This window comes from Trichosurus vulpecula, chromosome 8, assembly GCF_011100635.1.
Source record: "Trichosurus vulpecula isolate mTriVul1 chromosome 8, mTriVul1.pri, whole genome shotgun sequence".
Classification (NCBI taxonomy): Eukaryota; Metazoa; Chordata; class Mammalia; order Diprotodontia; family Phalangeridae; genus Trichosurus; species Trichosurus vulpecula.
Genome location: NC_050580.1, coordinates 51533460 through 51555989, shown reverse-complemented (window position 1 = coordinate 51555989; position 22530 = coordinate 51533460). Strand labels below are relative to the sequence as shown.

The 22530-nt window shown below is 42.5% G+C and overlaps 1 protein-coding gene across 1 annotated transcript in view; it reads right to left on the bottom strand.

Moving 5' to 3' along the window:
- The window catches only part of SCAMP5 (secretory carrier membrane protein 5), a 28367-nt gene extending 21210 nt beyond the window's left edge, over positions 1-7157 (bottom strand). Inside the window, exon 1 of the mRNA XM_036734494.1 lies at positions 6849-7157. The gene's annotated coding sequence lies outside the window, so the exon portion shown is untranslated. The remainder of the gene's footprint in view (positions 1-6848) is intronic.
- Between the last annotated feature and the right edge of the window lie 15373 nt (positions 7158-22530).

Below are 22530 nucleotides of genomic sequence, written 5' to 3'. Positions count from 1 at the left end.
TTTGAACCCAGGTCCTCTGACCCTAAATCCTCCATTCTTTCCACTACACCACATCAGAGAATTTGAAAGTTGGAAGGAACCTCAGTGGCCATCAAATCCAACCTATGATCCAAGAAGTTAGAAGCCAAATTGTCCAAACTAACCTATTTTCTGTTCCATGAACAAAATATTTCATCTCCCACGTCTCTGTGCCTTTGTTCAGGTAAGGTTGTTGTCCATAATTGGTATGAAGTCAGTCCTCAACTCCATCTTTCAAAACTCAGCTGCCGCCTCCTACACGAAGCCTTCCTGACCTTCCACTCCCCCCCCCCTTCCAGCTATGAGTGCCTTTCCCTGGGAGGAGGGAAAACTATTTTGGATTTATTTTGGATTTATTATCCTTCTACATGGCTTTTTCCTACTCTCCAGCCCCAAAAGAATTCAAGTCCTTTGAGGGAAAGGTCGGATTTGGTTTTTGTCTTTGAATCTGAACACCTAGCAGAGTTCCTATCACATAGGAGATGTTTAATAAACACTTATTGATAGGGGCAGCTAGGTGGCACAGTGAAAAGAGCAATGGCCCTGGAGTCAGGAGGACCTGAGTTCAAATGCGACCTCAGACACTTGACACACTTTCTAGCTGTGTGACTTTGGGCAAGTTGTTTAACCCCAACTGCCTTGCCTTCCCCCCTCCAAAAAAAAAACCCTTTAAAAAAGTAGTCACTTGTTGAATTAAATTAAATTAATATAAAGAACGTTACTCTCCTATCATCCACTCATGTGCTCCAAAACTGGGAGGCAGGATGTCATATGGATCCATTTTATAGATGGGGGTGACTAAGATGTTGAACAAAGAGAAAGATGTTTCCACCGATCACACAGCATGCCAGGGATAAATCAGAAGCTAAAATTCAGGCCTCTTTTTTACACCTTCTCCCCATGAGTTGGTAAAACTGGAAAGTACTGCAATCCTGAAAAATCTAACCCCCACCCTCTGCTACTCCCCAGTTCACAGGGTAAGCACTCCCTTCATCTGTCTCTGACAGAACACCCTCCTTCTCAACATTCCTACTTTCTTGGGGGCATCCTGGTCTTTCCCAGATCTGCTCACTTTGTAGTTGGATTATCTTCCATTTTGCCCATGGGTCACTTTCATTTTATCTCCCCTCCCCCTTTCACCTTTATTACCCACCTCAGATACTTGAAATTTATTAATATTCTTCCCCAAACATAGCTTCTATGGTATCATAGAACCACTCCAGAACTACTGCCTATCAGGACCAAGAATAAACTTTTCTACCTGGCATTTGAGGGTTTCCATCAACAAATACAATTTCTTTGGTAGCAGAGACTATCTCGCCTTTCTACTTGAATTCTCAGGCTTAGCACAGTGCATTGCACATAGAGAGTGCTTAATGAATGCTATTTCCATCATCTTTTTCATTTTCTTCATCACCAACTTCATCTCATTATTTCCAGAAATTCCCTCTCTCCTAGTCAGACCATCCTACTCACTATTCCTTAATATTACTTCCCTGTGACTCTAGTCACGTCACACTGTTCACTGGTTTAATAAACATTTATTAAACACTTACTCTGTACAGAGACAAAAACAGAAGAGATATAATACTTTCTCTGCTCACCATGACTGGACTGCCATTCCCAATCCCTTCTCTTTGATTGTTCAAGTCCCACCAATCCTCCAAGGCTGACTTCAAATCCTGCCCCTCTCCCCAACCTTTTTTTTGGGGGGGGGCAGGGCTCATGCAACATTTATTGTAGAAAATAAGGGACGTTCAGGGAGTGGGAAGGAAACATCAGCTTGAAGACTGGTCTGAAAGGGGTTTGGGGAGGGTAGGCTAAAGTTATATAGTATGGTTTGAAGGCAAGCTGGGGATAGGAAAAGTCCTGCTGGCTGGCAGCCTTCTTGCCCAACTCCACAAGAGAGCTGAAAAAGGTCATCAAGTCTGTGAAGGCCTTCTTGGCCAGTGGGATCACTTGCTGTTGTGACTTCTCAAAATAAGCCTGGACTTGGAACCACAGCTCTGGAGCCTTATCCTTCTCTGCTCCTTCCTTGCTGAAATCAGCCATCTTCTGGAAATACTGAGAAAAGATGCCCACCACCCCAGGCTCTTCCGCCTGTCTTCTAACCAGGGCTCCTTCCAGGTGGCAGATGGTCAGGATGAGCAGGGTCATAGTGAGTAACTTCATAGTGATGGCAAGTCAGTGTAGAACTGTCTTGTCTAGGTCAGGTCGTTGGCTGTGTTCCCTGCCCCGCTTTGGGAAGCCTGTCCAGAACACCCTGGTCCACACTGACTGATTTCTTCCTACTTATCTAAACACTCATTTGCTACTTTATAGAATCATAGAATTTTAAGCTGGAAAGAAACTTCGAGATCTTCTATTCCAGTGCCCTCAGGCCATCTTGCATTGTGGATTCTCTTCCATGATCCTGCCTCCCCAACAACTCTCCCTAAAGGCAAGGGCCCTGGTTTATACCACTTCATATTCATAGTACCTAGCACAGAGTAAGGTGCTCGGGAAATGTTTATTATTACCGATGACAACGAGGACCCCTCTCCCACCAACCCCTACTGATGCTACTTTTTCTATTCCTCTCAACAAATCACTAACCAATATTCTTCAAAACTTGGCTTAAACACATCTCCAGGATGTCTTCTCTGATTAATTCTACCACTAAACTGCCCTCCTCCCAAACTACTATAATATTTTATATATCCCACTTGTATGGACAAACCCAGGTAATTCATTCCCATCTACATGTTCCTCGAGATAAGAAAAAGGAAAGAACAGAAGGGCTATTATTATCTCTTCCCAGGCAGAAGAAAAGAAACATACAGACACATATAACTTACATTTGTACAAAGGTTTATAATTTCAAATTGTCAGGGGTTGATCAAGGGGTTCCCTGAATCAACTTAAAGAATGGTAAGCCTTTGTCTAGAATTTGGATTCTTTTTTGCTGAGGGTAAATTGATTCTATTGGGGGTCAAAGCCACCCCTTTGTGTTGGTCCCCTACAGAAGGGGGTCAGTTGAAGAGTCATATTCTATTGACTTGTTCCTCCTTTTCTGAGCACTAACCTAAATGGCCATCTCCCTCTGGCCGCAAAGGTTGCAGCCTCTTGGTCTGAGAGGTAGCAGCAGCTGGGACAGTGGTGGAGAAGTGAGTTTCTGCATCCTGACCAGCTGTACCTAGCCCTGAAAAAGCAGTGGTAAAGGAACATGGAAGCCACATATATTCTCAATTATGTGTCCCAGAAGAGTGGGACTATGTGGCCAAGTGATGGGAGTTCTGGAATCTAGCCTTCTAGAAAGAAAAGCATCTTACTGGGCGGGGGGGAAGGGGGAAAAGGGAGGAGAAAGATCACACATATATTACCCTCATCTGGAGGTGCAACAAGGGATTAAGACACGGGGATCAAAAGACCTGGTCCTCCAATATTACCCTAAGTTATATTCAGATGCTGTTTGGAGTCATTTTTCGATTGTCTGACTCTTTGTGACCCCATTTGGGGTTTCTTGGCAGAGATATTGGAGTGGTTTGCCATTTCCTTCTCCAGCGCATTTTACAGATGAGGAATTGAGGCAAATAAGGTTAAGTGACTTGCCCAGGGTCACACAGCTAATATAAGTGTCTGAGGCCAGATTTGAACTCAAGAAGATGAATCTTCCTTGACTCCAGGCCCAGTGATCTGTGCACTATGATGCCCCCTAGCTGTCCCCCAAGTTATTCAGATGGTAAAAGTTAAATAGGAAGAGTTACCTCAGAAGTGGATTTTAAGTTCAGTGGGTAAACTGTATAATATGGCTTCCAAAAAGCTAGTAAAATCTTAGGTCAGAGGTCATAAAAAAGAGACGTCATGGTCTTCTATACCCAGAATTGCTAATTTGGAAAGAACTTTAGAATTCAACTAACCTCCCTGTACCTGAAGAGGAATCCCCTTCCTTGGGGCAGCTAGGTGGTGCAGTGAGTAGAGCACTGGCCCTGGAGTTGGGAGGACATGAGTTCAAATCCGGCCACAGACACTTGACATACTTACTAGCTGTGTGAGCTTGGGCATGTCACTTAACCCCAATTACCCTGCCTCCCCACCCCCCCCAAAAAAAACACAACAAAAGAAATCCTCTTCCTAACCATACTCAATAAGGGGCCTTCAATCCTTTTCTTAGGAGTACTTCTTGAGCTGACTCACTTGAGAAAGAACATTACTTTACTAAAGAACATTACACGGGCTAGGCAGCCCATGGTGCTAATCATTGGGAAGGGTTTTCCTGTACACCAAGCATTAATCTGCCCCTCTGGAACTTCCCTTCTCTAGTCCAACTACATTTGGAGTATTGCATTCAGTTCTGGGTCTCGCATTTTAGAAAGGACATTGACAATCTAGAACATGTCCAGGGGAGGGCAACCAGGTCTGTGAGTGGACTTGAAAGCATGTCATATGCGAATGGAGTGAAAGAGTTGGGAGATATTTGGCCTGAAGAAAAACTAAAGCAGAAGGATGGGATAGCAAGAGTTATGATTGTTGTCTACAAGATTCCACAGAGCTGAGCATTTAGACTTGTTACGCTTGGATCCAGAGAACAGAACTAGGGTCAATATGAGGCAGATTTCAGGTCAATGTAAGAATTTCCCAACAATCAATGATCCTAATGTGGAATGAACTGCTAAATATGGAAGTGACTTCCCATCACCTGAAGTCTTCCATCAGAGTCTGAATATTCCCTTGTGGAGGCTGGTGCAGGCAGGATTTCTGCTCAGGTATGTGTTGAGCTGGATGGCCTCGGAGGTCCCTTGCAACTCTGAGACTGATTCTATGTGGATACTGACACTGTTGCTTCACTGAGCGCTGAGAAAATGCCTTCTGGGACATGATCATGGGGATGGAGCTGTGGTGCAAAGGAAAGAGCCCTGCCCTGGGAATCAGGAGACCTGGATTCTCTTTCTAGCTGTGCTATTTACTAAGTCTACGACCTTGGGAAAATGTCTTCCTCTCACTGGGCTTTAGTTTCCTCCTCTGCGATATCAGGGACTAGATGGTCTCTGAGGTCCTTCTGAACTCTGACTCTCTAAGTAGAGGAAAGGGTACCAGGGGCAAGGAAGATGAGTTTCCCAAGAGAATTACAGAGAAGAAAACCATATACAACGATAGTCTCTCCAGTAGCTCACTCCAAAGAGGTCAAAACACTATATCCATCATCTTTTCCACTCTCCACATGAAATGGTGATGGGGGCTGCAATTGTTTAGGGTAAGCTTGGGCACTGAGAGACTGGAAGCAATTTGTTTAGGATCCCCCAGTCCAAAAAACAAACAAACAAAAAACCACCAGGAGTCCTGAGTCCATGTCCGAAGGATCAGGCTTTGCCAGGCATTCGCTCCTCCCTTTTATAACCAAATCTGAAAGAATGTCCAGCCTTGCATAGGTATGCCTGAGTTTTCCTAAGCAATTCACCCCATACCTCAGCCCTGGAGTCACTCTGGCTCTTTTCCCCTACCCCCAAACACCCACTTAAAGCAGGGAAACCATATACCAAATTCTATAGCACTCAGCATGGGACCAAGCCCCTGACCACCCCAGCCCACAGGTATCTTTCTTTCTTCTGACCTCCTTTGTCACTTTGATTGCTGGTTACCTTCTCATTTGTGTGTCCTGTCATTCCAACTAGACTGTGAGGTCCCTAAGGGATCAGCGTATTTAGAATTGGAAGGGACCTTACCGTTCCATCTGGTCCAACCCCCCCTCATTTTACAGATAAGAAAACTGGGCCTCCAAGAGATTAAGTCACTTGCCCAAGGTCACACAGGTAATAACAGACAGATCCAGGATCCAAGCCCTCAGATTGCAGGCCCAGTGTTCTTTCCCCTGTGCTACATACAACAGACTTCGTACTTCCGACCCCAGTGCAATCTAACCCAGGGCTGGGCACACAGTAGGCACTTTGTAAATATGTGTGGCAAGGCTGAATCATGGTACTGACAAGAGAGATACCCTCTGGCCCCCATAGGAGAGATCAGAGGTTCACTACAATTAAGCGTCCGCATGGTGAGGTCTCAAGCTCACAGGGCAGCACTGGCCATATCTGCGTTCTATTCCCACAATCTATCATTCTGAGGCTCAGGATTTTTTTTTTTTTAACACTGTGCTGGATTCTGTGACCATGCCCTTTTCCTGGATGGAAGAGAGAGAGGGCCTTAACCAGAGGCCCTACTAGGATCTCCCTTCCCCCACACACCCCCACGGCAGGGAAGGTATTAGAAACAGGAAATATCAGAACTGGAAGGGACGAGAAGGTGGTTTCTAAGGAAAAGGAGTTGGAAACCCAGGCAATGGCATCAGGTCCACGAAGCCTTACGTCAATGGAGGGGGGAGGGGGACGCAGCGCCAAGAGAGGAAGATGAGGGAAGGATGGGGAAAGAGGGGATTGCTCTGGGGCCTTGGGTGGCGCCTTAACCTGCGAGCTCCCCGCTGCTTCCCCACCTGCTGCATGAACTGCACCTTTCCCCCGTCCGGGGACACCCCACCCCCAGCCTGTACAGAACGAAGGTCACCTGGGCTCTCCTCCACACACTCTGCAGGTGAAGTGGATAAGGAGGCGCAACACGAAGGGAAGCAGAAAGGAGGTTCAACCCACCCCGCCCGTTAACCGGTGTCCCCAGCCCAACGCCCCCGCCCCGCCCCCGCGCCCTGTCCTCTGCAGCAAAGCCTGAAGCTCCAAGACCCGGAGCCTGTAATCCCGGATCTCTGGGGCTATGTATAGCGGCGGCCGGTCTGGGCCTCCGGCTGCCAACCCTACTGCACCGCTGACCGCCTACCCCTCACCCCCCGCCCCAGTCCCACAACTCACCCGCCCGAGGGCTGCTCCGCTGTCAAAGAAGCGGGGATAGGGGTAGGGGGAAAGGGGGAGAGGGAGACAATCTGAACAGTCACGCAATGCAATGCAGGGCAATGCAATGCTCTGCAATGCAAGGCAAGGCACCGACGAGGCACTCCGAATGGTGCAGCCCCTCCGCTCCAGGCTTCGGGGCTGGGAGGGGGCAAGCGCGCGCGCGCCCGCGAGCCGGCTCCTCCTCGCGCTCCCGCTCCCGCAGCAGCAGCGCTGGAGCTGCCACCGCCTCCTCCTGCAGCAGAGCCTCTCGCGAGATCCCCCCTTCCCCCCACCGCCCCAATCCGATCCAACTCCAGCACCTCTCGGGTTGTCGCGAGAGAGAGCACCCAGCAGGCTGCCTGGGCTCCAGCAACGCTGTCCGAGGTGCTGCGGCCGGGGAAGGGCTTGCAGGGCGCAGGTGGGCCAGCAGGGGGCGATGCGGGGGCGGAGTCGGGATGCTGGAGGAAAGGAAGGAGTGTGGGAGAGGGCAGTGACGAGGGATGGAGTGGGAGGAGGAGAACAGACCGGCAAAAAGAGAGAAAGGTTGGGAGGGAGGACAGAGAGACTGTGACACATGCACAGACAAATCAAACAAGAAAGATTCAGCAAAGAGAGGGAGGGGGGAGAGAGAGAAAGAGGAGAGACGGAGAGGGAGGGAGAGAAAAGAGAAAGAGAAGAAGGGAGGGGAGAGGGGGAAAGGAAGAGAGAGGGGAAGGGGCGCTTCTCTGGGCCTCCATTTCCCCATCTGCAAAAGAAGGAAGACTCACGAGATGATCTCTAAACTTCTTCCCAGCACTGACACTCTTTAGCAACAGTGAGAAACAGACTGGTCCAGGTGGACAGATGCAAAGAGCCGGGTGAGAGAAGCGGCAGAAACAGTAACAGAAAAGGGGATGGGGAAGCATGGAAAGACAGAGCCAGACAGAAACACTGGGTGGGGGTAGTGAGACCGACTGAAAAACAGAGGCAAGGACAGAGGAGGAAAGACATGGAAAGACAGAGAGCAGAAGTTCATAGACACACAGAGATGCATAGTGTATGAAAGCCTGTGTAGCAGGCACATGTCTGGGTTTTTTTTTCTTTTAAAATGGTATTTACACAGTATACAGACTGTCAGATTTCAGTCATCAGGGTAAGTCACCCTGTTGCTCCTTACATGCCCACTCTCAACCCCTCTCTCAGCCCACCCACACAGTTCTGGGTCCTGAAAGGAAATTTTCTGGGGGAGAGAGACACTGAAAGGATTCTTTCCCAAGAATAAGGGCTAATTGTCTGGCTGAGGCCTTACCCAGATGGACCTTGGTGCTTCACCCTCACAGCTGCTTCAAAATGGAGCAGTGGCTAGAAGGAACTCTTGGGGAGACTAGGGTGATAAGGAGGGATGGAATCAGCTCAAGAGAAGTACAGATCTTTCCCTTTTGCCGGGAAAAGAAAAGAAAGTGGGGGAAGTTGACCTTCTGGGTCTTTATATTGTGCTAAGGTTTGTAGACATCCTGGAGAATGACTGAGGAGCCATAGACCCGAGTGTCAATTCTGACTTGGATAGTATCTTTATGTATGTTCTTAAACAAGTCATTTCCCAAATGTGGGTCCCCATTTCTCCATGCATTAAACGAAGTTCAGAATTGCTAGATTTTTTACTGTCATTTTTTTATCCAAACCTGTGATTTCATCAGTCAATGACAGAAGCCCAGTGCAGAAATACCTGTTACCTCATAGGTTTAGTGGCTTTCATGTGGCCATGCACCAGCAGGTATCAGAGTCAGGACCTGAACCAGATTTTCATGACTCTCAGACCAGCATAACCACTATGCTACCTCTCTGCTTGTGAAAATCAAATGAGATGATGAATCTGAATGTATTTTGGAAAGTATAATAAAACCCTGGCTACATATAAGGAACATTAGAGAGAAGGCCTAGGGGCAGGGATTTTCAAGACTGTTTCTCTGCACTTCTAAAAATCAACAGGGACTCCCCACCACAAACAAGCAGTAGAATTATATGCTTGCCTAGATCCTCTTCTACCATCATTGATGCTATCAGTTTTTGTCTTTGCATAGGGAAGTAGGTGGGCAGAGTTGTGTGTTAGCTCATTCTTGGGTTTTTAGAACTAGGACTTTTTGGTAGAGCTTTTTAGTAAAGCCCTTATTACATCAACCAGAAGATTGGAAAATTATCAGAGTAATGGAAATACAAGAAGGATCTGTGATTCAGCATGGTGAAGGGGAGGACTCCTAGTGTGGGAAAAGTCCCCACCAAGCAGATCATATAACTTAGTGGCTGAGTCTAAGATAGAGGAGTTGCTAAAGCTGATATTGCAGGGTACATTAAAGTATGGATGCTGAAAATCATGTCATAATGTTTGCTGTGAGATTTCTATGAATCTTTTCTAGGATCTGTACAAAGAGATGTTTGCTGATTAGAATTTCATAATTTCAAGTGCCATCTTGCCATTGGGGAATTAAAGTTAACTGATATTGCTTACTGGAAAATATATACATACCGTACACATTTATAAATATGTACATTAAGGGGAAGCTAGGTGACACCATGGATAGGGCACCAGACCTGCAGTCAGGAAGACCTGATTTCAAATCTGGTCTCAGATAATTTCTAGCTAGGTGATCCTAGGCAACTCACTTAACCTGTTTGACTCAGTTTCTTCATCTGTACAGGTATAACAATAGCAACTACCTCTGAGAGTTGTTGTGAGAATCACTGATATAATATTTGAAAAGCACTTAATGTAATGCCTGTCATATAGTAAGAACACATAAATTTTAGTGACATTAATTATTATTATTATTAAGGCTTCTTTCCCCTATTAGGATGCTGGTATTCAAAGTATATTCTCTCTGCCCTATAAAATTCCAAGAGAAAAGCCTCTCCTTAAGAGGGCCTTTGATTCTCCTTTTAAATAATCCAAAGCCATATCTTCACAATAGTCAGTTAATTAAGAGACTGGACTCCTTGGAAAGTTGAAGACACACTGTCTTTTATACTTGTGTAGTTTTTATTGTTTCTCTCTTCCTTTTGCTTTCAACTCTAAAATTAACCAAGGTCTCCCCTGTCTCTCCAATTATGATTTTATGGATGATTGTCTGTCCGAGACAAAATGGTGCCATAACTACTGCAATCATAGATAAGATCCTCTACATTCTCCTTGTTAGCCAACCTTGATTATACATGGATACTCCAATTCTATTTCTCTCATCTCCACATGCAGGAGGCAGATGAACACGAGTACTGTAAATCTTGGTTATACATCTTCTCACTAGACAAAGTAATCTCAAAGGCCAAAGAAACAGAGCTACTGGGTTTTGTAAATAGTGCCCCTTGGGCTATATTTTATTCCCTGCCTTAATGGAAACAACAGGATGAGCCTGACTGATTCTATCTTGAAGGAGGCCTCTACCATTGTAGAGATTTACTGCCAACACAAGATATTCTGATAAAACTAACCACTGCAAAATGCATTTTCCCACTGGAACAAATCTGACCTTTTGCAACTTTTGTGTCCCCAGGGCTTGCATATTTGTCTATCTCCATTCTGCTGCAGAATGCCACTGATTGGCCATATGCACTATCAGTTTCCCTAAAAAGCTGTAAAAACCCAATCTATAGCCTATGAAGTGGAAGCTGTTACCAGCCCAAGCATTCTTCCTTAGTGCACTAATAAATTTCTTTTTTCTTTCAGTCTGGCTACTTACTTTTTGACCTCCAGTCTTATAGATCTCATGATGGGTGAGATTCTCCCTGGGCTCTCATGGAACCCAGGCTGAGAAACCCCTGCAACATCCATCAACCAGTTACAGTACTCAAAGATCCCAAAGCATAGATCTGAAAGTAGAAAAAACACAGAATACTTGGTGCTCCTCTGCCAGTCCTGAATCCCCTAAAAAAGAGCCTGCATCCCTAACACATGTCAGAGATAAGAATTTTCATGTACTATGGGGGAAACTTAGGAAGAAAGGGAAGATATGCCACACTACCACCCCAATCTGGATGCAAATTTGGAGGACCACAGCCTCCTATCTTCAGTATGCCTAAGGTCTTGACTGGTATACACTATATCCTTTAATAAATATCATTTATACATGTAAGTGGCTTGCTTGCTTCCTTCCTTCCTTTCCTTCTCCTCCTCCTCCTTCTCCTTCCTCTTTTTGCCCGGGGTCACACAGCTAGTAAGTGTCTGAGGCCAAATTTGAACTCAGGTCCTCCTGACTCCAAGGTCAGTGCTCTATCCACTGAACCACCTAGCTGCCCCTATATATATATGTAAGTTTTGTATATGTCTTTACTCTTTTTTCCTTCCCTATTGTGGACACTGAGTTACCACGCACTCATTCTTTGGAGAGAACTTTGCCACCAAATGTAAAAGGGAAATGTAAAAATGTAAAAGTGATACTAATCAAGACTCTTCATTTTAAACCCCTAGAACCAACACAGAGACCTCATTCAAACTGCTACCTTGATTAGACCTAATTCATCTAGTAAGTTTCAGACAGAATTTGAACCCAAGTCTTAGGGATTTCAAATCCAGCACTCTATCCACTACTCCAGCTCAACCTCTCAATAGAGAATTTTTTTTTAATTTCAGAAAGAATTTTTAAGTTGCATTTTTCATTATGTCCACTATATATCCTTCCATTGTAATTTGGGTTATTTGTTTTTTTGTAAATGTATAATTTTGACAGTACAAAGATCACCCTTTATGTTCAACCATGTGACATAGTTTTTGCTGCAGCAAGTCATTTGGAATCATTGAAAGGCATCTGGCATTCCTCAAAATCATTCACAAAAGTCCTTCCTAAGTCTGATGCTTCCTCTGATGTCTCAACTACTAAATCCAATGGACTTTTCTCATTCCTCATCCTCTCGGACTTCTCTCCAGCTCTTGATATTGTTACTGCCCCCCGCTTGTGGATACTTTCTCCTTCCTGAGCTCCCATGACACTGCTCTCTTTTTCAGGGTTCCTCATACCTGTCTGCCTGTGCTTACTCAGGCTCCTTTGCTGAACCATCATCTATCTCTGGAACAGAGGTATCTCCAAAGGCTGTGTCTTCTTTTCTTCTTTCTTTACATTCTCTCTTGATGATCTTTTCCACACTAATGGATTTTGTTATCACCCCTATGCAGATGACTTACAGGTTTATATATCTAAACTATTCCCTCCACTGGAAGTTAGTCCTACATCATGACCTGCCTGATAGACAGCTCTACCTGGATGTGCCATAGGCATCTCAAACAATGTGTTCAAAAGGCATCTGATGTAGCAACTAGAGCATCAGTCTTAGAATTAGGAAACTCTGAATTCAAATATCACCTCAGATAGCCATGTGATAGTAATGACCTCTGGGAACCTCGATTCTTCATCTGTAATATGGGGATAATACAACAATTACCTCACAGACATGTCATGAGAATCAAATGAAATAGTGTATGTAAAACATTTTGCCATATCTACTGCCCAAGGATAATCCTACCTAAATGAAAAGAAACTCATCACTATAAAATTGGCCACCAGGTGATTAATTGGCAGGGGGAAGGGTGGGACTTTAGAAATTCATAAAGAACATCTAGCAAGGTGGTGAGAAGGTTGTGATCTCATATGTAGGGATAGTGCCCATATGAAATCATGGATCTTTCCAAGAATCCAAAAGAATTACAGGAATAAATTACTTGTGTCTCAACATTTCAGAAATCCATTATTTCAGCAGGGTGGGTGCTCTTTCTACCAGCTAAATTCAATTCAACAAACATTTTATTTATATGCAAGGCACCACGCTTACACCAGCACAGATGACCATCTCTCTGTAACTCAGTAGATGAGATTCAAGAGTTGTCATAAACAAAAACAAAGTCATCACCCCATAGCTAACTTGGTAACTAGACTCTCAAACTTAGTTAAGCTGGTCCTTGGACAAGAGACACACAGTCCATTGCCAAGCCGGTACTCGAACTCTTCCCAGCCTAGTAGGTCCTACCAAATGTTGTGCTCCATTGAAATAGCTCTCAAGAGCCCAGGGTCACCTCCATGGCATAATGAGCAATTCTTGTTTATTTTAATTTATTTATAGTAGTTTTTTTACCAATAAGTGTATAGATGAATATATAGCACTTTGCCACTTTGTCCACAGATAAATACAAAGATTCTCATCACTATAAGACTGGCTACCAGGTGATAAATTTTTCAAGATGACAAAAGATAGGAATAGTCAAAATTAATAACAATAATAGCATTTATATAGCTCTTTAAAGTTTGCAAAGCACTTTACAAATATTATATTTTATTTTATCCTAACAACTCTGAGACATAAATGTTATTATAATTCTCACTTTACATATAAGAAAACTGAGACAGAAAGCAGTTAAGAGACTTGCTCAGGATAAGACAGCTAGAAAGTATCTGAAGCTGAATCTTCCTGACTCTAGGTCCAGTGCTCTATCCACTGCACTGCCTGCCTGCCCACAGGTGACAAGATTGTGGAAAGGCAGACACAATAATAATATATTGGTGGTGGAACCGTACATTGGTCCTACAGTTCTGGAAAGCAATTTGGACTTGGGCTAAGAAACTGACTAAAATTTCCATACCCTTTGAACCAGAGATCCCCCCATTAGGCATCAACCAATGAGAATTTATTAAATAAGCCAGGGACAAAAAGGTCAGTGATAAAAAGTAAGATCCCATATATATCAAAATATTTGTAACAGCAAATTTGTAGCAAAGAACTAGAAACAAAGTAGATGTCCATTAATGGAGAAAAGGCTAAAAAAGTATGCTACATGAATGTAATATGAAAAATACAGAAAATTGTGGGGAGACACATGAAATAATGCAAAGCGAAAGAAGCAAAAGCAAGAAAACAGTATATACAGTGACTAAAACATTATAGGTAGTTAGGTGGCACAGTAGATACTTCAGGAACTTCGGAGTTCAAACCCAGCCTCAGACACCTACTAGTTGTCTAAACCTGGACAAATCATTTAATCTATTTTGCCTCAGTTTACCTAACTGTAAAATGGGGATAATAATAGCACCAACCTCCCAGAGTTGTTGTATGGATCAAATGAATTACTAATTGTAAAGCACTTAACAGCACTTAGCACATAGCAAGTGCTATGTAAATGTTAGCTATTATTATTATCATTACAACAGTATAAATGGAAAGACCAATGACAACAAGAAAAATTGAAACTGAATCCTAGGTAATTATTATGAACAGCCTGGGCTCTGTGGAAGAGAAATGCGACTGTATCTCCCCTACTTGTTTGCAGATATGAGTGATTAAGAGTGCATAACACTACATATAGTATTTGACATGTTTGATGTGTTGATGAGTTTTGAAGAATTCTTTACTTCTCTTTTTTTATTCTTTGTTATAAGAAATGGTTCTCTGGGAGGAAGAGGTATATGTTGGAAAATAGTGGTGATGTTGAAAACAAAAGATAAAAATAAAATAATTGTATTATAAAATATATTTATATATATAAATTTTTAAAATAAATTTATATCCAATAAAGGTGAAGCTCAAGCAAAAAAAATAACCCAAGGGACAATAGAAGGACATACATTGGGTCTAATGAAAAGATGTACCTCTTTAAGTAAAGAGGTTCTAGACAATAGAATTTCAGTATCTTCCGTACAATCCCTTTTTATGTCTTTTGTCTCTACCTCTTCCTCTAAACTACTCTCTTCCCAGACACATGTGGCATCAATGCCACAGCAAATGTCTGGTTACAGCATATGGGAGGGAAGGTAGTATGGGGAAAAAAACCCACTGGATTAGAAATCAGAAGATCCGGGTTCATATCTCAGTTCTGCCACTTTCCTGCCTACGTGGCCATGGGTGAGTCACTTTTCTCAGTTTTCTAACCTGGAAAATGAGGAGGTTAAACATCCAGACCTACAAAACTCAGCCACTCGAGCATTAATTGTGTCTCATGCCACCAATCATTTAAGTATTTGGAAACATCAACCTGGCAGGAGTTTCTACTTTGCATATGGACATTTGTAATCATGTGGGCACAATTATGCAGACCCATAAAAATCAAGCCAAAGAGGAAGAGGGAGGGATGCTAAAATGTCCATAATTGCTCACAGAGACTACCCAGGGGTCAGGTATCACACATGCCTCAGGATTCAGCCAGAATGAACTGTCACATTCTCAAACCTCACTTAGCACAAATGTTGCTTCCAGCTGTCACCAAAGAAATCACCCACCAATGGCACTTAGGAAAAGACACCAGAATTATACTGAGTTCTTTTCAGCTTCATGCTGTCCATGGTCCTTGAGTACCAGGAAAGCCTACATAATAGAAAATCACAGATAATCGCCGATTTCCATTTTTATAGTTTCAACCTTCATTTCCTTTCTCAAAGGACACAATTCATCTGGAAATAAACAGCTCTGAAGAATTCCCCCCTCCTTTGGTGTGTGCTCTTATTAGCCTTCTGGAGAAGCAGAGAGGTGGTAGAGGAGGAAGAGATATAGAGGAGCTTAGATTATCCACAAGCTGGATACAAGGCAGCCCTTCTTTGTACTAAATAGGGTTGAGATAGCTCAGATTCATTCCAATTATTCTGAGAATCAAGGAACCTGGAAGGAAATCCCTAGTAGAAAGATGTGATAGGACAAGAACACTGCTGGGTAAAAGCAGGAGCTTTCACAGGGGCAGGATATTCAAAATCAGTCAAGACCACAGGAAGCAAAGGAGAGGAAGGGAAGGAAGTGGTCAAGTATAGAAGAAAAGCGCTGAAGCGGGGGTGCAAAGTATGACTTCAGTCAAGGAGGAACAAAAGAATGTTGAGCAAGAGGTAGGGTAGAATGAGGAACCCCATCCAGGCCCCGCCCCAAGGTCACCTGGGCTGGCATAATGAAGAGCTTCTGGTTTCTGGAGTCAGAGTACTTAGGTTCACATCCCACCTCTGATGTCTGACTTTGAATAATAGCAATAATAACAAAGAATGACAGTGATAATGATAATAATAATAATAAGCACCTTAAGGTGGGCAAAACATTTACAAATATTATCTCATTTTACCCTCACAAGGGCTATTATTATCCCCACTTTACAGATGAGGAAAATGAAGCACATAGAGATTATTTTACTTGCCCACAATCACATAGCTAATAAGTATCTGAGGCCAGATTTGAACTCAGATCTTCCCGAATCTAGGTCCAGCACTCACCCTAACAACTACACCATCTTAACCTATCATGGACCTCAGTTTTCATACCAATAAAATGAAGGGGATGCACTAGATGACCTCTGAGGTCCATTCCAGCTCTAGACTGATGTCCAAGCAAATTCTGATCATTACTCAATTGTCTTGAATATAGATCACACCTTTTTTGTCCCAAGACTTGGCTTGCATAAAACCTGAGTCAGCCATACTCTAGGAATGTGCACTGCTAGTGCAAGTGGGAGTTAGGAGAGTGAGCCCAGAGGAAGCGCTATATATATAAAATGTTTTGCAAGTTTTGACATACTATATAAATGTTGTAGGATCATAAATTTAGAGATAGCAGGGACCTTAGAGGCCAGAGATTCTAATCCACTCATTTTATGGATAGGGAAACTGAGGTACAGAGAAAGTAAAATGATGTCTCATGGAATCAACCTACAGTCAAATTCTGATTTGATACAGACTGCCTGGAATCACCAAATTCATCCAATGGAGAAGTAGTGTGGTATTGTGGTGGAAAGAGCCTTGGACTTGGAGTGAGTAGAGACCTGGAATCGATGTCCCACTGCTTTTGCCACTTACTAGCCGTACCACGCAGGCAAGACATTTTACTTATCTAGGCCTCAGTTTTCTTGTCTTTAAAATGGGGTGGGGGGGGTAATAATACATGTCATACTTATTTTTTCAGGTTGTTGTTAGAATCAAATGAAATAATGCATGTAAAGGGATTTGTGAACTTTAAATTACCATATTGTTGTTCATTCTTTATTTTTGAAGAAGACGAACGACATCATGGGTGATGTCTTGACTTGTGAGTGAATTAGATGCAAATGAGGCAGAGCCGCACAAAGTCATAAGCCTCATTGTCTTCCAGTCTAAAGGCAGGCCAAAAGTCAAGATGACTGGAGGTGGCCCAGGATGCAGTGGATGACCTTCGCATCTTTGAGGTCTGACCAAGCTCTAAGCATCTCCACAGAGCTTACTTCGGTGGCCTTCTTGGCCATTGGAACAAATTGTTCTCATTTGCTCATTCCACCAGGGGCAGTCTTTACATGCTTGGGGTAGATATCCCCCTAATTTGCCAAAGGGTTTGAAACCCTTTAGTTACCCTCAATCTGGCTTAACCTGTCTGGCAAAAAGCTTTACCAGGATGTGGCCATGGCACATGCTGCAGCTTCTTAGAGCCACAGGTGAGAATTGGGTGAAAGGCAGACAACAAAGGTGGATGAGCAGCCCTGAGAAGGACTCAAGCCAGAGGTGCTAGTCCTCCATGAACACCCCACACACTTCAAAGCACTATATAAATGTCAACTGTTAATGCAATATGCTTACTGCTTATTTAATATGCTTACTGGTTGCCTAGTTATCAAGTGAGCCTTCAATTATAGAGTTCAGGGTAGAGGAAATTTGTTCCTAGTCTGATGTACTCTAGATTTGGAGAGAGCATGTTTCAAAGGCTTTAGAGAAAAGAAAGGATCCTATGGTTTAATATTCTGAAAGGGAAGTCAACACAAGAGAGATGGGAAAAATATAAAACTGGTACTCTAAAGGGTTAAAGAGGAGTGATTCCAATGAAACCATTGAGGTAGATTCAAAGGAAAATAACTGACCCAATGATGGTTTGGACTATATGGCTACTGAGTTCCCTTCCAACCCTCCAGTTTTGTGATTCTGTAACCATTTCAGAATTTTAAAGGATATGCCCCCTTCTCAACTCACATGGTGACCATGCTTGTTCAGGTTTTCATCACCTCTCACCTGGACTACTGTCTCCTAATTAGTTCCTGCCTCAAGTCTCTTCTTTCTGCAATCCATACTCCATGCAGGGGCCAAAGTGTTACACCTACAGGATAGGTCTAACCACGTCACCCTATTGCTTGGTAAGAATTGTCAGTATTTGCCTATTGCCTCTAGGATCAAATACAAACTCTCTTTTATTTAATATCCTTTACATGCCTACTTTATATCCAGACAACCTTTCCCGGCTCATCCCACATTTTCCCCCTTCATTCTTTCTTTGTTCTGGTCAGATTGGCCTTCTTGCTTCTAAACATGATATTCAATCTCCCATCTCTGTGCATTTGCAGTCTATTACCCATGCCTAAAGTTTACTCTCTCCTCACCTGCAGCTCTTAACATCCCCCATTTCCTCCAAAGCTCAACGTAAGTGCCAGCTCCTTCATTTGGCCCTTGTCAATCCCCCAGCTGCTACTGCTCTTCCTGAACTCCAGGCTCCTATGCAATATTGATCTTTACAGCATCAGACTTCCTTTCATCACCAGATACATCCAAAACCGAGCTTCCTTTCAGCTTTGGCCCAGTCACTTCTCTAGTATGGGGGCTACTTGTAGTTGTCCTCTACATCCAAAACCGAGCTTCCTTTCAGCTTTGGCCCAGTCACTTCCCTAGTATGGGGGCTACTTGTAATTATCCTCTACTCTTACTCAGTAATGTGTTGAACACCTGCCAACCTGAAGAGCTCATCTTCTGGTGTGATGTATTTTATCATTTTAATACTGTCCATGGGTTTTATTGGCAAAAATACTGGAGTGGTTTGCCATTTCACTCCTCAATAGATCATCTTTCGACAGAAATCTTCACTATGACCTGTCTATCTTAAGTGATCCTGAATGACATAGCTCATAATTTCATTGAGCTATGCAAGTTCCTCTGCTATAGCAAGAGGCTCTCCAGGAGGGAGGCACACAGTAGGTACTATATAAATGCTAGCTATAATTATCATTATTTTTATTATATATGTCTCATTTTGCATCTTGATACCTTCACTTTTCTGTCAGTAGGTAGATAACATACTTCATGATTGGTTCTCTGGAATCATGGTTAGTCACTACATTTCTTAAAGTTCTTAAGTCTTTCAAAATTGTTTATATTTATAAAATTGTTTTTATTATATAAATTGCCCTCCTGGTCCTGCTTACTTCACTCTGAATCAGTTTATACAAGTCTTTTCAGGTTTCTTTTGTAGCGAGTACTATCCCAGAGACAGGCTGCTTCACCTGTCCCTCAGGGTTCTAGAGGTACTCTGAGGTTTAGGGTATCTCTCCTCTAATTCTATCAGGTTGAGCCTCTACCATTGTGTTTCTCCACACTCACTATTAAGTACCAGTGACTAGCACTCCAGTTCCACATAATCTCTTAACATCAACTTTTAGAATGGGGCTTAGTTTGAAGATATAGTAATAACAAAAGTACAAACATCTCCCTCCAATACCTCAAGTATATGTTCTCCCCTATACCACGTTGGGTTCTAGGGAGAGTAGGCTCAAATTTGGAAGAGTTTCTACATATCATTGACTCTATGGAGTTCTCTTCCAGATATAGCATGACCATCAGATGAGTCTTCCTCTCAGCTACCACTGGGTAGGGTTTGAAAGTCATTCCTTGCTCCTGGTGGCATTTATGTTAAACTGGCTGGAAAACCTGGGTGCTAGGATCATGAGATGCCAGGATGCCCAGAGATTCACTCTCCTGACCTTTCAAATCTTATAAGGTCTGAGTATCAACTCTCTTCACCTAAAAATGGAAAAAGAACAAATGCAGAAGCAGAGGATTAAGGCATGTTTCACAAGGTCACATGCTGACCCCAGTGGGGAGAGGTCAAGGTCTTTATCTTTAGCTTTCACTGGATGTCATTGGCAAAGGAGTTCAAATCAAGAGAGAACAGCTAAACAGAAAGAACAAAGCTCTGGTTGCCTGTGAATTTTGAAGACACTCCTCCAGTTCTGGCAAAAATCAAAAAGGCTTCTCCTAACCACTTGGTTAGCAAACTGAAACCATTTAGTGAATGTCTTCTATTATGCCTTGTAGCTCTCCTGATAGCAAGCTCCCTAGCGTCTTCCACATGACTGGTAACTGTCAGAGGTGTCTTGCAGATGTGTCTGTCTCCTGTTACACTGTCAAACCATGCCTTTTATCATTTCTTACAGCACAACAATATTCCTTTACATTTATATTCCATAATTAATTCAGCCAGTTAATTGGTACCCTTAGTTTCCAGTTATTTGTCACAATAAAAGAGCTGCTGTAAATATTTTAATGATATAGGTCCTTTTTTTAAAAATCACTTTGGGAAATAGGCCTAGTAATAGTATCAAACATCAAAGGAAAGGCACAACTTAGTAAGGGCATCCAAGTGGTTTTCCAGGATTGCTAGACCAATAACAGCTTCACAACAAGTGTGCTGTGATGACTGTTTTCTTGCAGGCCCTCCAACACATGTCATTCTATTTCTTTGCTAATATCATACCTATAAGATAAAACCTCAGAGTTGCTTTAATTTAAATTTCTCTAGTGATTTGGAGCATTTTTTCATATGATTGTTAATAGCTTGTATTTCTTCTTTTGAAAAGTACTTGTTCATATTCTTTGACCATTTATCTATCAGGGAATAGTTCTTAGGCTTACAAATTTGAATCAGTTAATTAAATTTTAATAACTAAGACTTCTGGAATCCCAATATATTTTAGAAATGAGAATCTTGCCTGTGAAACTTGTTGCAAAGAATCTTTCCCAGTTAACTGTTTCCCCTTCAAGTTTAACTTCATTGGTTTTGTTTGTACAAAACCTTTTGAATTCTATGTTATCAGAATTGTCAGAACTTTTGTAATCTTTTCCATCTCTTGCTTGGTCATGAACTCTTTCCCTCTCCACAGACCTAAAAGGTGATTTCTTCCTTGCTGCTCTAATTTATTTGTGATGTGACCTTTTACATCTAAGGCTGGCATCCACTTGGAGCTTGTCTTGGTATATAATATGAGGTGATAGCCTAACCCTCATTTCTTCCAAACTGCTTTCAAGTTTTCTCAGCAGTTTTTTCAGATAATGAGTCCTTGTTCTAGTAGTTATGGTCTTTAAGCTTAGGAAACACCAGATTGCTCCTACCACTGCTACTAGCTAGCTACCATTCATATGTCCCGCTAAGGTTTGTAAAATGTTTTATAAATATCATCTCTTTCATGCTCCAAACAATCCTGGGAGGTAGGTGCTATTATTATGCCCATTTTACAAATAAGAAAACTGAGACACACAGAGGTTAATGGTTTGCCCAGAGTTATACAGCTGGTGAGCGTCTGCAGTCAGACTGTGGCAGAGGCAGGATTTGACTTCAGGTCTTCCTGGTTCCAGGTCCAATGTTCAATTTACTACATTACCAGCTAGTTGCCTCTACTAAATTTGTTTGCTTCTGCATTTCATTATGTACCTAACTGGTTCCACTGATCAGTCTCTCTGGTTTCTAAACCAGTAGTAAATCCTATTGACCAAGGCTACTTTGTATTGTAATTTGACCATTGGCACTGCAGGCTACCTTCCTTTCAATATTTTGTTTATGTCTTATAAGATTCTTGACCTTTTGTCCCTTCTACATTTCATTATTTTTCTAGTTTGATAAATGTTTTTGTAGCTCAGTTGGTATGGCATTGAATAAGTAAATTAATCTAGGTGGCATTGTCATTTTTGTTATATTGGTTTTACCTGCCTAGGAGTAATTAATATTTTTCTAATTCTAGAGGTCTGTCTTTATTTCAGTAAAGAGTATTTTGCAGTTGTATCCAGATACTTCCTGTGTGTGTGTGTGTGTGTGTGTGTGTGTGTAGGTAAAATCCCAAATATTTTAAATATTCTATAGTTATTTTAATGGAATTTGTCTTTCTCTTCCTGTGAGGTTTTATTGGCAACATACAGATATGCTGATGATTTATGGTGATTTATTCTATATCCTGCAATTTTTCCAAAATTATTGATTGTTTCAATTAAATACTTAATTGACTCTAACCCTGGTAGTCTTTAAGAAAAGACTGGTTGATTATACATTAAGGAAGGTGTAGAGGGATTCTTTTTCAGATGTCAGCTGAAGTAGATGGCCTCTTAGCTCTCTTCGGATAGTGAGAATCTGTGATGGTAAGTAGAATTTACATCATGTTAAAAATACCTTTGTATCCCAAGTGAGAGTAATTTCTTAGAACAATTATATTCTGGGGATACTAGGTTTAAGAAAAAAAAAAGGCAGTTATTCCTGAAAAGATGGCAGGCAGCCGCCAAAAGTAGTGATTAATTACCGTTCAGGCTATAAAAGAGCTGTCCAGCATTCTCCTGACAGCAGAGTACATAGAGTAGTTGGAAGCTGGCCCCTGGGTGCTAGTTATAAAGTGCATCAAGGGAGGAGTTTGAGTGCGAATAGGACAGGGAATGTATGGGAGCAGAGAAGATGAGGAGTTAGTGAAAAGCACCCTGTGTGAGCTGAAGGAACGTGAGCCACTCATTGCTTATAAGTGAGAAGGGGGGAGTTTAGAATTGGGTGTCTTGGCTATTTGAACATGGATATGGATCCCTGGATGTCTTCTGGAGAACTTCCATTTGCAGAGCATGAGGATGATTAAGAACTAAGGCAGAACACACAGGTGGCTGCCTCAAGCCTATATCCATCCCGCAAAAGTGAGGTGTCTTGA